The sequence below is a fragment of the Neovison vison genome, chromosome X, assembly GCF_020171115.1.
Source record: "Neovison vison isolate M4711 chromosome X, ASM_NN_V1, whole genome shotgun sequence".
Lineage (NCBI taxonomy): Eukaryota > Metazoa > Chordata > Mammalia > Carnivora > Mustelidae > Neogale > Neogale vison.
Genome location: NC_058105.1, coordinates 110,422,111 through 110,436,848, shown reverse-complemented (window position 1 = coordinate 110,436,848; position 14,738 = coordinate 110,422,111). Strand labels below are relative to the sequence as shown.

The 14,738-nt window shown below is 36.8% G+C and overlaps 1 pseudogene; it reads left to right on the top strand.

Moving 5' to 3' along the window:
- Positions 1-12,799: 12,799 nt before the first annotated feature.
- LOC122896700 lies at positions 12,800-13,193 on the top strand (annotated as a pseudogene).
- The last annotated feature ends 1,545 nt before the right edge of the window (positions 13,194-14,738 follow it).

Sequence of the window (14,738 nt, the reverse complement as noted above, 5' to 3'; positions counted from 1 at the left end):
GCCTTCGGCTCAGGTCGTGATCTCAGGGTTCTGGGATCGAGTCCCACATCGGGCTGCTTTATTGTTGCTCAGTTCTTTGTATTCATTTTCTCATTTAACGTCATAAGATCTCAGAAAGTGGGTACATTTCCCCCAGTTAAAAGAGGTTAATAAACTTGTAATTTATGCAACTGTCCGTTGAGAGAGGCAAGGATTTTACTTAAATCTGTCTGGTTCAGTCTTTTCCACATACTATGTTGCTTCTCATGTTAAGTGAGGAAATTGGCAGGAAAGCACATTATGCTAAGTGTGTTAGAGAATTTCCTATTTTAATGGAGGGAGATAATAGGGCAGATTTTAAGAATATTTACAAATGCGTAGTCCTGAAATTGAAAAAAAAATTTAAATATAACTGTACCTTTGTTTAAACATCAAGATAGATTGTATTGACAATGCTGAGGTTTTTGGGTTTTTTTCCCTCCTAGTTTTAGAAAACACTGAGAGAGGTGATAAAAATCAACAAAGATAAAAATGTGTACAATTTTGTTTTTAAATTAAATGTGTTTAAAACATTAAAAGCCCCAACATAGTAATAGTGTATGGAAAACACCAACATTTAGCATGCAAAATGATGATAGAAGAGAAAGCAGTGATTCTAACAAGGAAAAGCAAATAATAGACAAAAAGTAAGTAATTGCCGAATATGGGATTTAATTAGTGAAACACATAGCTGAATGGCTATAAATGTAACGTCTTCCTTAAATTAGAAAATATAAGTGCTATCTCCTCTTATTCATGTCCCGGAGGAAAAATCTAAATTTTCAGTGACTTTAAAAGGGATGAGATATTATAAAAACAAAGGACAATTATGTTTGCTAAGTACAATGACAATCACTTTGTACTTTTAATTGTATCACATTATTATAGTAAATGTGCTGCTCTTGTTTAAAAAACAAACAAACAGAATATTTCAAGATACTAAAAGAATCTTCCAAAAAGAATACTTGGTAATTCCAGACAAAAATCAAAGGACTATCCTTAGTTTGTAAAATGTAATTGCTTTTATAAAGGTTGGGTATTGATTGACACGCACGCGCGCGCTTGTTTGTGTGTGTGCGAATGAAAGCATATTTTAAATAGTGGAAGCCTTTTTAAGAACCACTTATTAGAGGTACCTGGGTGGCTCCGATGGTTGAGCAGTGGACTCTTGATTTCAGCTCAGGTCATGATCTCAGGGTGGAAAGATTAAGCCCTGCGGGAGGCTCAGGACTGGGTGTGGAGCCCACTTGAGATTCTCTCTCTCCCTCTCCCCACCCCTCCCTTCCCTGCTTTCTCTCACGCTCTCTCAAAAAACAAAACAAAACAAATACACAAAAGAACCAAGAACCACTTACTATATTTGTTCAGAAGTATATTGATATTCTCTAATGTGAATGAATACCTAATATTTTGACTCTATAGATTTTAATTTTAAAAATTGCCTTTTAAAGTAAAAGACAACCCTGTAACAAGACAAGCACTTATAGTATTTTTCTTTTGAGTAATTCATGCATGTCCTCTATGTACCATATGTTTTAATTTATCCATATTCATCATAACAAAAAATTTGAACAAAACTGTTAAGGCATTTCATGGAATGGGGTAAACTGTATTGGTATATTACAGCTATATGAGTAACTATTATTGCCGTATTGTATACCATTTGTTACACAGACATGAGTAAACAGCCAGATGGCTGTATTATTTTAATGTGTAACACACTTCCCCATTTCAGAATGGTAGGATTTTTTAGGGAAGTATGGTTGGCACACAATGTTACCTAAGTTTTAGATATGCAGCAGAGTGACTTGACAAGCCTATAAGTTATGCTTTTGCCACCACAAGTATACTATCATCTGTCACCATAAAATACTATTACAAATGCCACTGACTGTATTTCCTATACTGAACCTTTCATCTCCACGACTTACTCATTTCTTAACTGGAAGCCTGTATCCTCCACTCCCCTTCACTCATTTTCTCTACACCTCCCTCCTCTCTGGCAACCATCAGTTTGTTCTCTGTATCTATAGGTCTTTCTCTGCTTTTGTTTGTTTGTTCATTTCTTTGGTTTATCAGATTCCACATATAAGTGAAATTGTATGGTATTTCTCTTTCTCTGACTTATTTTACTTGACATAATACGCTCTTATGTCCATCCATGTTGTCACAAGTAGTTAAGATCTCATTGTTTTCTGTGGCTAAGTAATACTCTATAGTGTGTGTGTGTGTGTGTGTGTGTGTATGCGCCACATTGTCTTCATTCATTCATCTATTGATGGACACTTGGGTTGCTTTCTTTTCTTGGCCATTGTAAATAATCCTGCAATAACCGTAAGGGTGCATATATCTTTTCCAGCTAGGATTTTCATTCTCTTGAGTAAATACCCAGAAGTGGAATTACTGGGTCACATGGTATTTCTATTTTTAATTTCTTTGAAAAATCCTCATACTCTTTTTTCCACAGTGGCTATACCAATTTATATTACTGGTGTAATGTAGAGTGCAGGATTCCCTTTCCCCACATCCTTGCCAGTGCTCGTTATTTTTTGTCTTTTTTTAAAAAATAAGGTTTATCTATTTTTCTTTTTGTAATCTTTACACACAACATGAAGTTTGAACCCATGACCCTGAGATCAAGAACTGAACACTCTTCTGACTTAGCCAGCCACATACACCATTACTTGTCTTTTTGATTCCAGCCATCTGACAAGTATAAGGTGAGATCTCATTGTGGTTTTGACTTGCATTTCCCTGATGATTAGTTATGTTGAGCATCTTTTCAGGTTATCTGTTGGCCAACTGTGTGTCTTCTTTGGAAATATGTCTATTCAGGTTCTCTTCCTGTTTTTTAATTAGATTAGTATTGTTATTATTGTTTGGTCCTGCATCATTTGAATTCTTCATGTCTTTTGGTTATTAAGCCCTTACCAGATAAATCATTTGCAAATATCTTCTTCCATTCAGTAGATTGCCGTTTTGTTTTGTTGCTGTCCTTTGCTGTGCAAAAGGTTTTATTTATAGTCCCAATAGTTTATTATAATTATTATTATTATAATTATTTAAAGATTTTATTTATTTGACACAGAGAGAGCTAGCATAAGCAGGGGCACTGGCAGTGAGAGGGAGAAGCAGGCTCCCTGTTGAGCAGAGAGTCCAACATGGGGCTTGATCCCAGGACGCTGGGATCATGACCTGAGCTGAAGCCAGATGCTTACCCGACTGAGTGCCCCTCCAATGGTTTATTATGATTTTTTTGTTTCTCCTGTCTGAGAAAACAAGTCTAGAAAAATGTTGCTAAGAGTGATGTGAAAGAGATTACTGCCTATGTTTTTTTTTTTTTTTTTTTTCCCTAGGAGTTTTATGGTTTGAGGTCTCACATTTCGGTGTTTGATCCATTTTAAGTTTATTTGTGTGGGTGGTATAAGAAAGTGTTCCAGTTTCATTCTTTTACATGTAACTGTCCAGTTTTTCCAGCACTGAATATTTCCATTTAATTTGCCGTTGTATATTCTTGCCTTCTTTGCAATAGATTAATTGACCATATAAGCGTGGGTTTATTTCTGAGTTCTCGAACCTGTTTTATTGATCTGTGTATCTATTTTTGTGCTAGTCGAATGGTAGAATTTTCATAGTACATACTTGTCTTTATATTTGTTTTGCTAAGTTGACTCTTGATATGCCAGAGATTTTCTTAGGTGCTAGATATAGATAAAGCCAAACAAACGATTTAAAATGAAAATAAGTTAGGGGTGCCAGTTAGTTGAGTGGCTGACTCTTGATTTTGGCTCAGATCATGATCTTAGGGTCCTGGGATTGAGTCCCACATCGGGCTTCACGCTCAGTGGGGAGTCTGCTTGAGGATTTCCTCTCCCTCCCCCCTCCCCCACTCGCACACACACACTCTCTAAATAAGTAAATTTTAAAATCTTTAGAAAAAAATAAGATGAAAATAAGTAAGTATACCAACCTCCTGATTTTTCTCCATGATGTCAAATACTGTCGTTCATCTTTATAATGTTCTATAAGCTGATCCTCAGGATGTTTTTCCTTCTGTCACTCATAACTGGACGTGCACTTCTTCCCCCAGTATTACCATGCCAACAAGGCCTGTGTGAAACATTAGACGGTCTGAAAAATCACAGGAGGTTTAATTAAGCCCTTAGATATTTCATTCCTGTTAATGCCGATTGACATACTTGACCCTTCACTGCTGCATTACTGACTTGGACTCCAAATTTTAAATTATCAGTTAATGTAACAGTTCACAAGAGAGGCTATACACTGGAATCCCAAGAAACACATTTGCCTCAGTTGCTCCCTGACATACGAAAGAGAAAATCCAGGGATGGGACCATGGTATAAAGCAGGTGTACTAAGCGTGCTCATGGCTGAAAGACCTCTATTTTTTGCCCCCTTTCTGCTTTTCTCCTCCTATCCCCTGACATTTGACCTTTAACTTTAGACACAGACCTTGTGTCCAGTATCTGTGACTTTAGATGGGTAAACCATGTACTTCTTTGGGCCTTAGTTAAATTATTAGTTAACTTATTTTGCTCTTACTTTCTACAGTTTTTCTAGGGCCCGCACCTGTATGTTCTCCCAAGTTCTCTATTATTAAAAAAAAAAACCCGTGCTTTCATTCATCAGGGTATCTTGCTGCATTTCAAAATAGAATGATTCCTTTGATGGTCTATGTTCTCAAAATTAGGAAAACAAACAAAAGCTTGATATTTGTACTGACAGTTTATTGTTATTACTTTAAATTTTACTATTTATAATTAAACAATTCTAGAAATATGCCAGGATCTCACAAACAGTATCTTAAAAATTCAATTCTAGCTATCAATCCTTAGAGCTAGTGGGCATGGCAATATTGGTAAGTCATGCTACGTGTCATTTAAACACATGAAGGAACTGTGGTTTGAGGTGGAAGTTTTAAGTCAGAACGCTTGGGGCTGGCAAAGGAACTACTATGCTATTCAGGTGTGACCCTAACACCTTTAAATCCCAAGCCCTGGCTCAGATTATTGAATCATTGTTCCAAAGGCATAAAGGCATTCAATATTAAAAGCATTAATATTTTATTTTGCCTCCTAGCTAAAACGTTTCTCCTACCACTGTGCATCATAAAGTCATGCTGATAAAGGGTGGACAGGTGTAGGCATATTTCTCGGTTCACTTATTCGTAGTTAATTACCTTTATGGTTCAAATACCAAGTGATAATAGGAAAGCCTGATAAATAGCTATCCATTAAAATGCTTGGATTATTATAAAAAATGACTTGCTTTTCTGCCAGCCAATTCTCAGCATATTATTTACCTCGTAGTATGTTGTCTCCAAAGCAAGACATATATGTTTTTTTCCCCTTATCAGAGGGCTATTTGATAATAGCCTCAAGCTAGTTAGGACATGCCAATAAAATATTTGATACAATATGCACTTTAACCTGTAATTTACTTTAAATTTTTTTAAGAAAATAAATTTAAGGTTAAATTTTTATATGCATTTTACTTTCAATCTTGTGTTGTGAAAGCATAGAAAACACTTCCATCCAGTAAAATTTATTAATGTTGCAAAAAAAAAATGGTTTTAGGACTTGGGAGTGCTGCTATCTTTGTGTGGTAAATGCATTTTTAAAATGGTCTTAATGGCTTCCCTGTGAATGAAATTAGGGTTAATCATAGTCTGTGTAAACTTTTCAAGAATTAGAATGGTGTCCTTTGAGAAAGGACACTAAACTATTTCGGAGAATTCTGAAGGACAAGCAACGAGGAATCTTGTGGAATGCAGAATAATGTTCCCACCCCTAATATATCTATGTCCTGATCCCCAGAAGCTGTCAGGATCTTGGATTATAAGGCAGGAAGGAATTAAGGTTATTAATCAGCTGACCTTAAGGAGAGTAGCCTCCACTGTCTTGGTGGGCACAATGTGATCACAAGGGTCTTTGTAAGTGGAGGAGGGAGGCAGGGGAGTCAGAGGGAGGGCTGGGGCTCTGCTCATGAAGCGTCAGGGAGGGACAGCACTGCTGGCTTGGAAAACAAAGGAAGGGGAACAGACCAAGGAATATGGGTTGCCTCTAAAAGCTGGAAACAGGAAGACAACTAGTCTCCTCTGGAGCCTCCAGAAGGAACGAAGACCTGCTGAATTCTTAATTTAACTCACTGAGCCCGGTGTCAGGCTTGTGACTACAGAACTAGGTTTCCTTGGTTTCTGAGCCAGCAAGTTTGTGATAATCTGTTCCAGTGGCAATAGAAAAATGAATGCAGCTCTGCTATTCCTTAAAAGGAGAACATTTTCCATTTTGTTAGCTAATAAGTTGGAAATACATCTAAGAAACTGCATTTTAAGATGAGCAGAGGACAACCTCGGTTGTTAAATGAGTAACAGCTATGGAATAGGGTATAGCTCTTAGGGAAGGAGCCATATAAGCTGTATTGTACAAGTGTTTTTAAAACACATCAGACTTCCATTTACGGTTAGTATATAAAAATGCTCAGTTGTTGCCATTATAACAATTTTAGCAAGCTAAATATATGAGACATGCAAAATTCTTAAGCATATCGGAGAGCTGAGGATCCAAATAAATCCAAATAGACTAAATTCTAGAACACTACAAGTTCTTAGAGAAGAGGTACATGTTTGCTTTTCACTCCAGTGGAGCAGCAGCAGGAGAAGACCTCTGCCGCAGATAGAATTAAGGAAAACCAGCCAGTTGTCAGCCAACTTTAATGGCAGTGAATGGGATCATGTGACAGATTAGAATCCCGCTGAGCGGGAGCCAGAGTGAATCCGCCCTGACCTGTCACACTGTTTCTACCAGCTTCCACTGAATGCACAGGAGTAGTGCAAGCAGGGGGAGTTGAGAAAGTGATCCACGAGGTGAGTGGGGCCAGGCATCAGCCATCTGAAGGCCAAGCTTAGAGCTGGAGAAATCAAAGAACTCGCTCCAAGACACAGCAAACCTTTACCAGGTAAAGTGCCACCAACCTCTGTGAGGGCAAGCACTGGTTAAAAGTCCCCTTAAGGCACTGTAGGCCTTTAAGGGCAAATCACCAGTTGCCGAAGCCTGAGGGCCCAGCTGGAGAAACAAGGGAATGAACTCAGAGCCAACGCACTGGGGACTGGGAAAGGGCGGCAGGTCTGAGAGCGAATCTGATGTGCAGAAAGTGTCTCATGAGTATGGTGAGCAAAGAGAAGTTTACAGAGAACCAAAAATCGAGCAACAGAGCCCCAAAGCAGAAGAGCCATCTCTCCCAGTTTGGAAAGATGGTACAATGGTAGTCCATAGTCATACCAATGCTCAGATCGCAAATGTCGCTGAAGAAAATGCCCCTTCTTGGGTGCCAAACCCTGAAGGCCCACCTCCCATCAGAGAGACACATAATGTCAATTTGCCCTGTTACTGGGGTTGCTAAACTGGTAACAGTTAAGTTGAGAGTTTTCCACATTTACCTTTGGTGAAGATACGCTTTTCTTTTGCAGTTACACGTTGTCAGTGGGGTGACACTTCTCAAGGTAGTGAATATGGAAGTCCCCAAGAACTTGCCCTCAGTGGTTTGAGCATACTTTGACATCCCTGCCTAAAGCAGTGATTATTTTATTTATTGCTAATTGTGACTTTTGAATTGTTTCATTCCACATATATTTTTAGCTATCATTCTTCTATAAAGAAGAACTTTTTATCTTCCCTTATCATTCCATCTTTTTGAATACTACTGGGGCCTTAAAGGATTCACCCCTCCACCCCCACCGTCCCACTGTTTTCTAGACTTCACTGTCACTAGCCTTTTGGACGCTCAGCTGAACAAACTTTGGTCATTGGGCACCCCTTCAAGCTGATGGCTATTTCCATTGCTGCTGGAGCAAGTCTTTGGCAAGAAGTTCCAAGCGTTTAGTTCCTTCGGCATCCAGACCTAGAGTCAATCCAGACCTAGAATTCAAGGAGCTGTGATCTTTTTAAAGAGTAGTAGTATTTAGAAACAAATCTTTGGGTGTTAAATGTTGTGACAGTGATCAGTTTATTACCTCTCAGTTCCGGGTACACACATCTACATATATTCTATGATAATACACAAAATTCCTTTAAGCCTATCTCCTGGAAAGTGAGAATGATGTTAAACGTTCTCAAAAAGAGGACACCGGAGGGGTCATGACAGGAGGAAAGGGCCCTTTACGGCATGGTGGGGACTGCAGCATAGGTGGGAAGAGATAGGGTGGACCCGTGCCCCTACCACATGCCCATATTGTGTGGTCCTTGGCACCTTTGTATCCTTGTTCTGTCAAAACCAGTGCCTCCAAGGCTTCCTCCCTACAGCTGCCAAATGCTTCTTTAGGCCCTGTGCTGTTCACTCATAGCCCACAGGGTTTTCACCTCCTGTGTGTGTGTGTGTGTGTGTGTGTGTGTGCATGCGCGCGCACACACACACACACACACACACATACACACACCAGTGGTTGCATATTGGTTGCTATCTGCCCTAGTCTTTGCCTATACTCTGAAAGGTTGCCTCCTGCTTATCTAGTGATTCTAAACCAGCTCTGGCTTTGGGGAACAAGGAAACTTCCCTGCTGTCTAGGGGGCTGAATTACCCCTTTCACCAGTGAGGTCTGAAACCCAGCCCTGGGAAGGGGCTCCCTTCCAAGCTGTCCTTACTTGGGTACTCTCCTTCGGCCAAAGAGCACGACATACAGTTCTTGTATATCTTATAGTCAATCCTCTATCCCAGATTATAAACTATTTTTTATTAGACATCCCCCTGTTTAACCCACACTGTGATTTCTATCTCCTGATTGGGCCAGATTGATCCGGGGGTGCTCACTGCTCTGAGTGCTGTTATTTCTAGGTTCTCTCAGTAGACAGAGATGGAATTATTACATGAAGGACTCACATTGATGTTTCTAATTCATATATACCCCCACAGGCTGTTCCTTATTTTCCCCCTCTTAATAGTTTTATCTCCCTTTTTCCACCAGGAAGACATCAATATATCTATCATGTGCAGTACTCTTTGATAAGCACATGCAGTTTAGAATCGCTGTACCAGTACTGCTACCACAACAAACTTACTATGTGAAACTCAGTATTTCTTTGTAGATTTTTTTTGTATCTGAAAATGTATACATGAAGTATTTGGTTATAGTCCTGGGTTAAAAAAAATGAATTTATTATTTTTTCTGGGTGGTCCTATAATCAGTCTTATATAGCCTTAGGTTCATCTATCCATATTTTCAGTATTTGGGTTGGTTTAATTCCCTTTTTGGTCCTTTTGAAATGTAAAATATTCATTGATAAAAATTAGATGTTGTATTTTAAAGACTTTCTAAGGGACGCCTGGGTGGCTCAGTTGGTTAAAGACTTTCTAAGTCTTTCCTCTATGGGACAATCTGCTGTGTCAGAGAGGCACTATAACTGCATCCCTAATAGCTGTTTTATTCCCCAAACATAAATTTAATTTTCTACTTTTTAATACCCCCCCCCCGGGAATATCTAACTTTGTTCAAATCAAAGTTAAACTCTGGGCAAATAAGCTCAACCTGAGAGCCTGAGGTGTTCTTCAAATAGTATGCATTTAAAAACCCATTATTTGTGAAGTAGATTTTATAACATAGAAGGTTTTTCAAATATCTTTATGTCTTCTACAGTAATCAGAATTACTGAGATTCCAAGTGATTGTCCATAAATGAAATATTGGCATATTCCAATAAAATGTTAAAGTGACTTGTAAGGGGATTATGTTTCTTATTAGGATCATGGTCAAAATCATGTACAAAGGATTATCTGAAAACCTAGAAAATAATTATTTTAAGAATCACATGGATTAGTTGCTACATATTACAATAAACTGTTGAAATCAGCTAAGTACTACACACACAAAGATACGCACATTTATATAATAGGGTTTGTCATTTTAGTTTGTGTACATATATAGTATAAAACATTTTTAACCCTATAAGTATTTTATATATATTCAAAAATGAGATTAAATAAAAAGGATAAAAATGCAAACCCAAAAATGACTATAAACAGGAATAAATAAATGTATTTTTATATCAAACTGATAACAGTAAATTAAGATCATTTATTTCCATATAAATGGCTCTTAAATGTTTGATATAAGCATGACATAAAATCCACTAGTCCACATTTTTTGTAAAGATGATGAAACTATATTTGTTTGGAATGAGCATGTCTGCTCACAAATGAGAATATAGTCATACAAATACATCCATTCATTCGGAAGTGGGACATGAATTTGCTCATATTTCTTAGTGCTAATTTGCAGGATTGGTGAGAGGTAAATCATAATTGTGTAAGTGTTTATGGTATATAATAACTATCCAGAACTGTGTGATGTGAAGGAAGTAAGAAAAAAAATCATTTTGATGTATGTCTAATCTGACAAAGAATACAAGTCTACTAGAGGAATGATAATTGGACAAATTGGATTGATTATACTCATAAAATCATCAAATATTAAGAAGCTTGATTTTTAACTGTTGTACAGATAATATACATTGTTGATAAACTTCTCAAAATCAGCTCTTCTAGTCACTTTTATGTATGCCAGACCATCATTTTATAAAATGTAATTTCCGATTCTTGGTAAATAGGTAATTTTTAAATGAAACTATGTAATATTTGGTACATACTACCAAATATATTTGGTCCATACTAGGTACTTTATGTATACATTAAGAAACATGATAATAAAATACGTACCCAAGAGCACATCATCCAACATAAGTACTAGAGGACAGCCTCTTCCTCCTTCTAGTTTATGGGCCCATTTTATATATTTATCCTGCCTTTTCAGAGGTAACTACTGTTCTCAATGCTGAATTTATTATTCTCTTGCCTTTAAAAGTATTAAGAGAATAGAATGTTCATTAATATCTTTACCTTTCTCCCAATTAAAAAAAGCCCCGAATACTTTATCATTAAATTATCTTTTCACTTACTTTACTGTGTATTTTAATTTTGTGTATTTTAAAATCAGATGTTATTACTTTTGTGCAGTTTCTTTTCATTCCTTCAGCAATCTCTACTTTTCAGAGATTTCCTTAGGTTTAATGAGCAACATTTTGTATTTTCTTGACACCAAGTCTGCTGATAGCAAATTCGGATTTTAGCTTTGTTTTGTTTCTTTGTGCCCCAAACTGTTCTCATTTACACTTAATTATGGAAAAATGTCTTCCCTGGATATGGATATAGAACTTCATTTACTTTTTTAAAAAAATAAATTGAACACATCATTTTATTGTCTTCTGATTTCTACTATGACTTAAAGTCTGTTTCCCTTTTGAAAGTTATCTTACTTTCATTAGATCATTTTTAATTTTTCTCTATTTCTTTTATTTTTTTTTCTGTTTCACTATGTGTCTAGTGAGTGTGTGTGCATACACGTTCATTTCATCCTATGGAGATTTGTTGAGTTACTCGAATCTGTGTCATGGTACCTATCATTAGTTTGGTAATTGTTTCAACCATTATCTCCTCAAATATTGCTTCTTCCCCATTATTTCTGCCCTCTCTAACTGATACTAACAATATATTATAGCTTCTTACTGTGTCATCTATGACTTTTATCCTCTGTTTTGTTGTTTTGGAGTTTTTTGTTGTAGTGTTTTATTTGGAGTAATTTTCTGACTTCTCATTCACTTAACTAATTCTCTTTGTAAATGTTCTCTGATTGGCTTCTAGTTCAGTAATTTTCTCTTAAACTGTGTTAATCTGTTGTCATGCACATACATTGAATTCTTGATTTTAATTCTTTTTCTGTTCCAGTGAGTCTGGTTTTTTAATTTTTTTCATATATGCTATGTCACATTTATAGTTATTTGTTTCCTACATATATTTTCAAGCCTTTCTTATAATATATTAAAGGAAGGATAGTTGTTTTATACCCTGATAATTCCAATAGCTCTCAGATTTATGTGATCTGTGTGTTCTACTCTTCTCTCTACTGCTCCTCTATCCCCACAAGGCCGCTAAAAACTAGTTTAGTTTTATAGCTATTGCTTTCCAAGAAGCAGATGCCCTGAGGGAAAAAAATTACTTTCAATGCTGAGCTTCTCTTGATTTTTGCAACCTCCCTTACATGTTGGTCTGGTAATTTCTTATTCTATTATAAGCTGTTTGATGCACTAAGGAATTTGTTTTTAAAAGTTCATCCAATTCTTTTAATTGTCCTCAGCAAGAAAGTTGGTAATAATTCCCTAGCTCTCTTTTCCAGAAGTAGAAGTCATCAGGTGGCCTCATTCCTTTACCTTTTAAGAATAGTTTTGTCATATTTGTTTGTATCCTTAAAAATATGATGTTTAGTTTTGCATATTTGGGGTCCTTATAAAAATACTATTGTATAATACAATTCTCTGACCTAATATTTTTATTGTTTTAATCTATTTTCTTTATTAACACATTGATTATCCATCTAAAGATACTTTGAAATTCCTGCATGATTAGGAAGAGGCAATAAAACTTCATAAATATCAAACTATTTAAAGATTCACAAGATAAGCTTTTTCTATACCATTTATTTTTAGAAAACAATAAAGCTGTTATAATAGGAAATTTATGGTGTATATGGTGCTGGAATATCACATTGTACATGCTTCACTATTCCAAAAAAGTAAAGCAAAAATGTTCTCAACTACAATATGATTAACATTGATGTTAAGTGTAGTTGTTTTACGATTTGTAGTCACAGTGACTCAGATACAGAAATGTAAATTTCAAAATACATTATTTGGAAAAGGGCGTAGGTTTGAAACAAAATGGCAGGTGACGTGGACTGGCAACAAAATGCCAACACAGTAGAAGAGCCCCTGGATCTCATCAGGCTCAGCCTGGGTGAGCATATTTATGTGAAAATGAGAAATGACAGAGAGCTTCCAGGCAGATTACATGCTTATGATCAGCATTTAAATATGATATTGGAGATGGGGAAGAAACTATGTATACTCTAGAGATTGATGAGGAAACATATGAAAAGATGTATAAATCAACAAAACGGAATATTCCAGTGCTTTTTGTCCAGGGAGATGGTGTTGTACTAGTTACCCTCCATTAAGAGTTGGCTGGAACAAAGAATTTATCATGTATGGAATACAGATTTTGTATGATTGCCTCTTTAAATATAGAAGACATTCAAAAGAGAAATCTGCATAAATTTTGGTATTAACAAATGACCAAGAATTCTTCTGAAATGAGTTGATTTGCTGATAACTCAAAAACTCTTAAGCTAAAGGGCATTTTAACTTTTTTCCAACCCTTTCAATAACGGTGATCAGCAAGATGCAGAATTCTTTTTTCAGGAATTTATTTGCTCTGTTGTTTTCTGAGACAATTTCTATTTTTCTTTCTTTAAATTATATTTGATGTCTCCTTATTTGATTGAAATTAAAAAAATATATTTCTTTAGGGGCTCCTGGCTGGCTCAGTCGGTGGAGCATGCAATTCCTGAACTCAGGGTTGTGAGTTCGAGGCCTAACTTGGGTGTAGAGATTACTTAAAAATAAAATCTTTTACAAAAACAAATAAATAAAATAAAATACATTTCTTTAATACAGTTCACTTTGCTCAATAGTTCTTATTTCTAACCTGTAACTTGTTGGGGGGGTGTAATATTCCTGCTAACAGTTATCTGTGTAAAGCTATGTGCTTACTTTTGAACCTCAAATTGACTTCTCTGCCTAAAGGCAGCTTTGAGAATTGAGAAAAGCCGATCATTTCTTTCTTTCTTTCTTTTTTTTTAATATTTTATTTATTTATTTGACAGATCACAAGTAGGCAGAAAGGCAGGCAGAGAGAGAGGGGGAAGCAGGCTCCCCGCTGAGCACAGAGCCAGATGTTGGGCTTGATCCCAGGACCCTGAAACCAGGACCTGAGCCGAAGGCAGAGGCTTAACCCACTGAGCCACCCAGGCACCCTAGGAAAAGCAGATCATTTCTAGAAATTCTGAGGAGCAATAAATACTGAGGAGATGGTAGGAAATATATTTCATGGACACCTTAAACTAGAGGGGACCAAGTTAAAAAAAAATTATAGGAATGATGATGTACAGCCATTTCTCAATCATTGATCATGTTTTACCCTTGCTTAGTCACCCTGATTCTTGCCCTGTAAGAATATCAAGTAAATTTTGATCAAGGAATGACTTTCTTTTGGATAAAATGCTTGTCCTCACCTCTAACTTATCTTGATTTCTGATTTTACATTTTAATCCTCTTATACTTATATGAGAGCCTCTTTTAGGTTACTGTGTGTCCCAAGGTCATGTCCGAGACAGTTCCCAAGGTTTAGGTTACCTTGTTTCCCAAGGTCATGTCTGAGACAGTGGGAAGCTTATTATGGCAACAGGGGTGACCAGTCTGAGATATGTTCCCCAGTGGCTTCCCAGTGAAAGGTCTTGTGCCACTTCATGTTTGGATGTTGATTTCCATAAAAGCTACAGCTGCTCCTGCAAAGCACTGGGACATGGGGCAGTACCTGCTGTGGATATTCCTGATCCCTGCCATGGTCTCTTGTTTAGATGTCATCCTTATGCCAGTCATTGGTTCCCTGTCATTGACTAGCCTTTACAGCACCTGTGTGCTCAAATGGGGCATGTGGGAAGTTTTCTATAAACAAGTGACATTCTCTACTTGAGTGCACCCTGTTACCATTTTTCTTTTCCAAGTCAATCCAATCCAATCTTGACCCTAGAAATGGAAA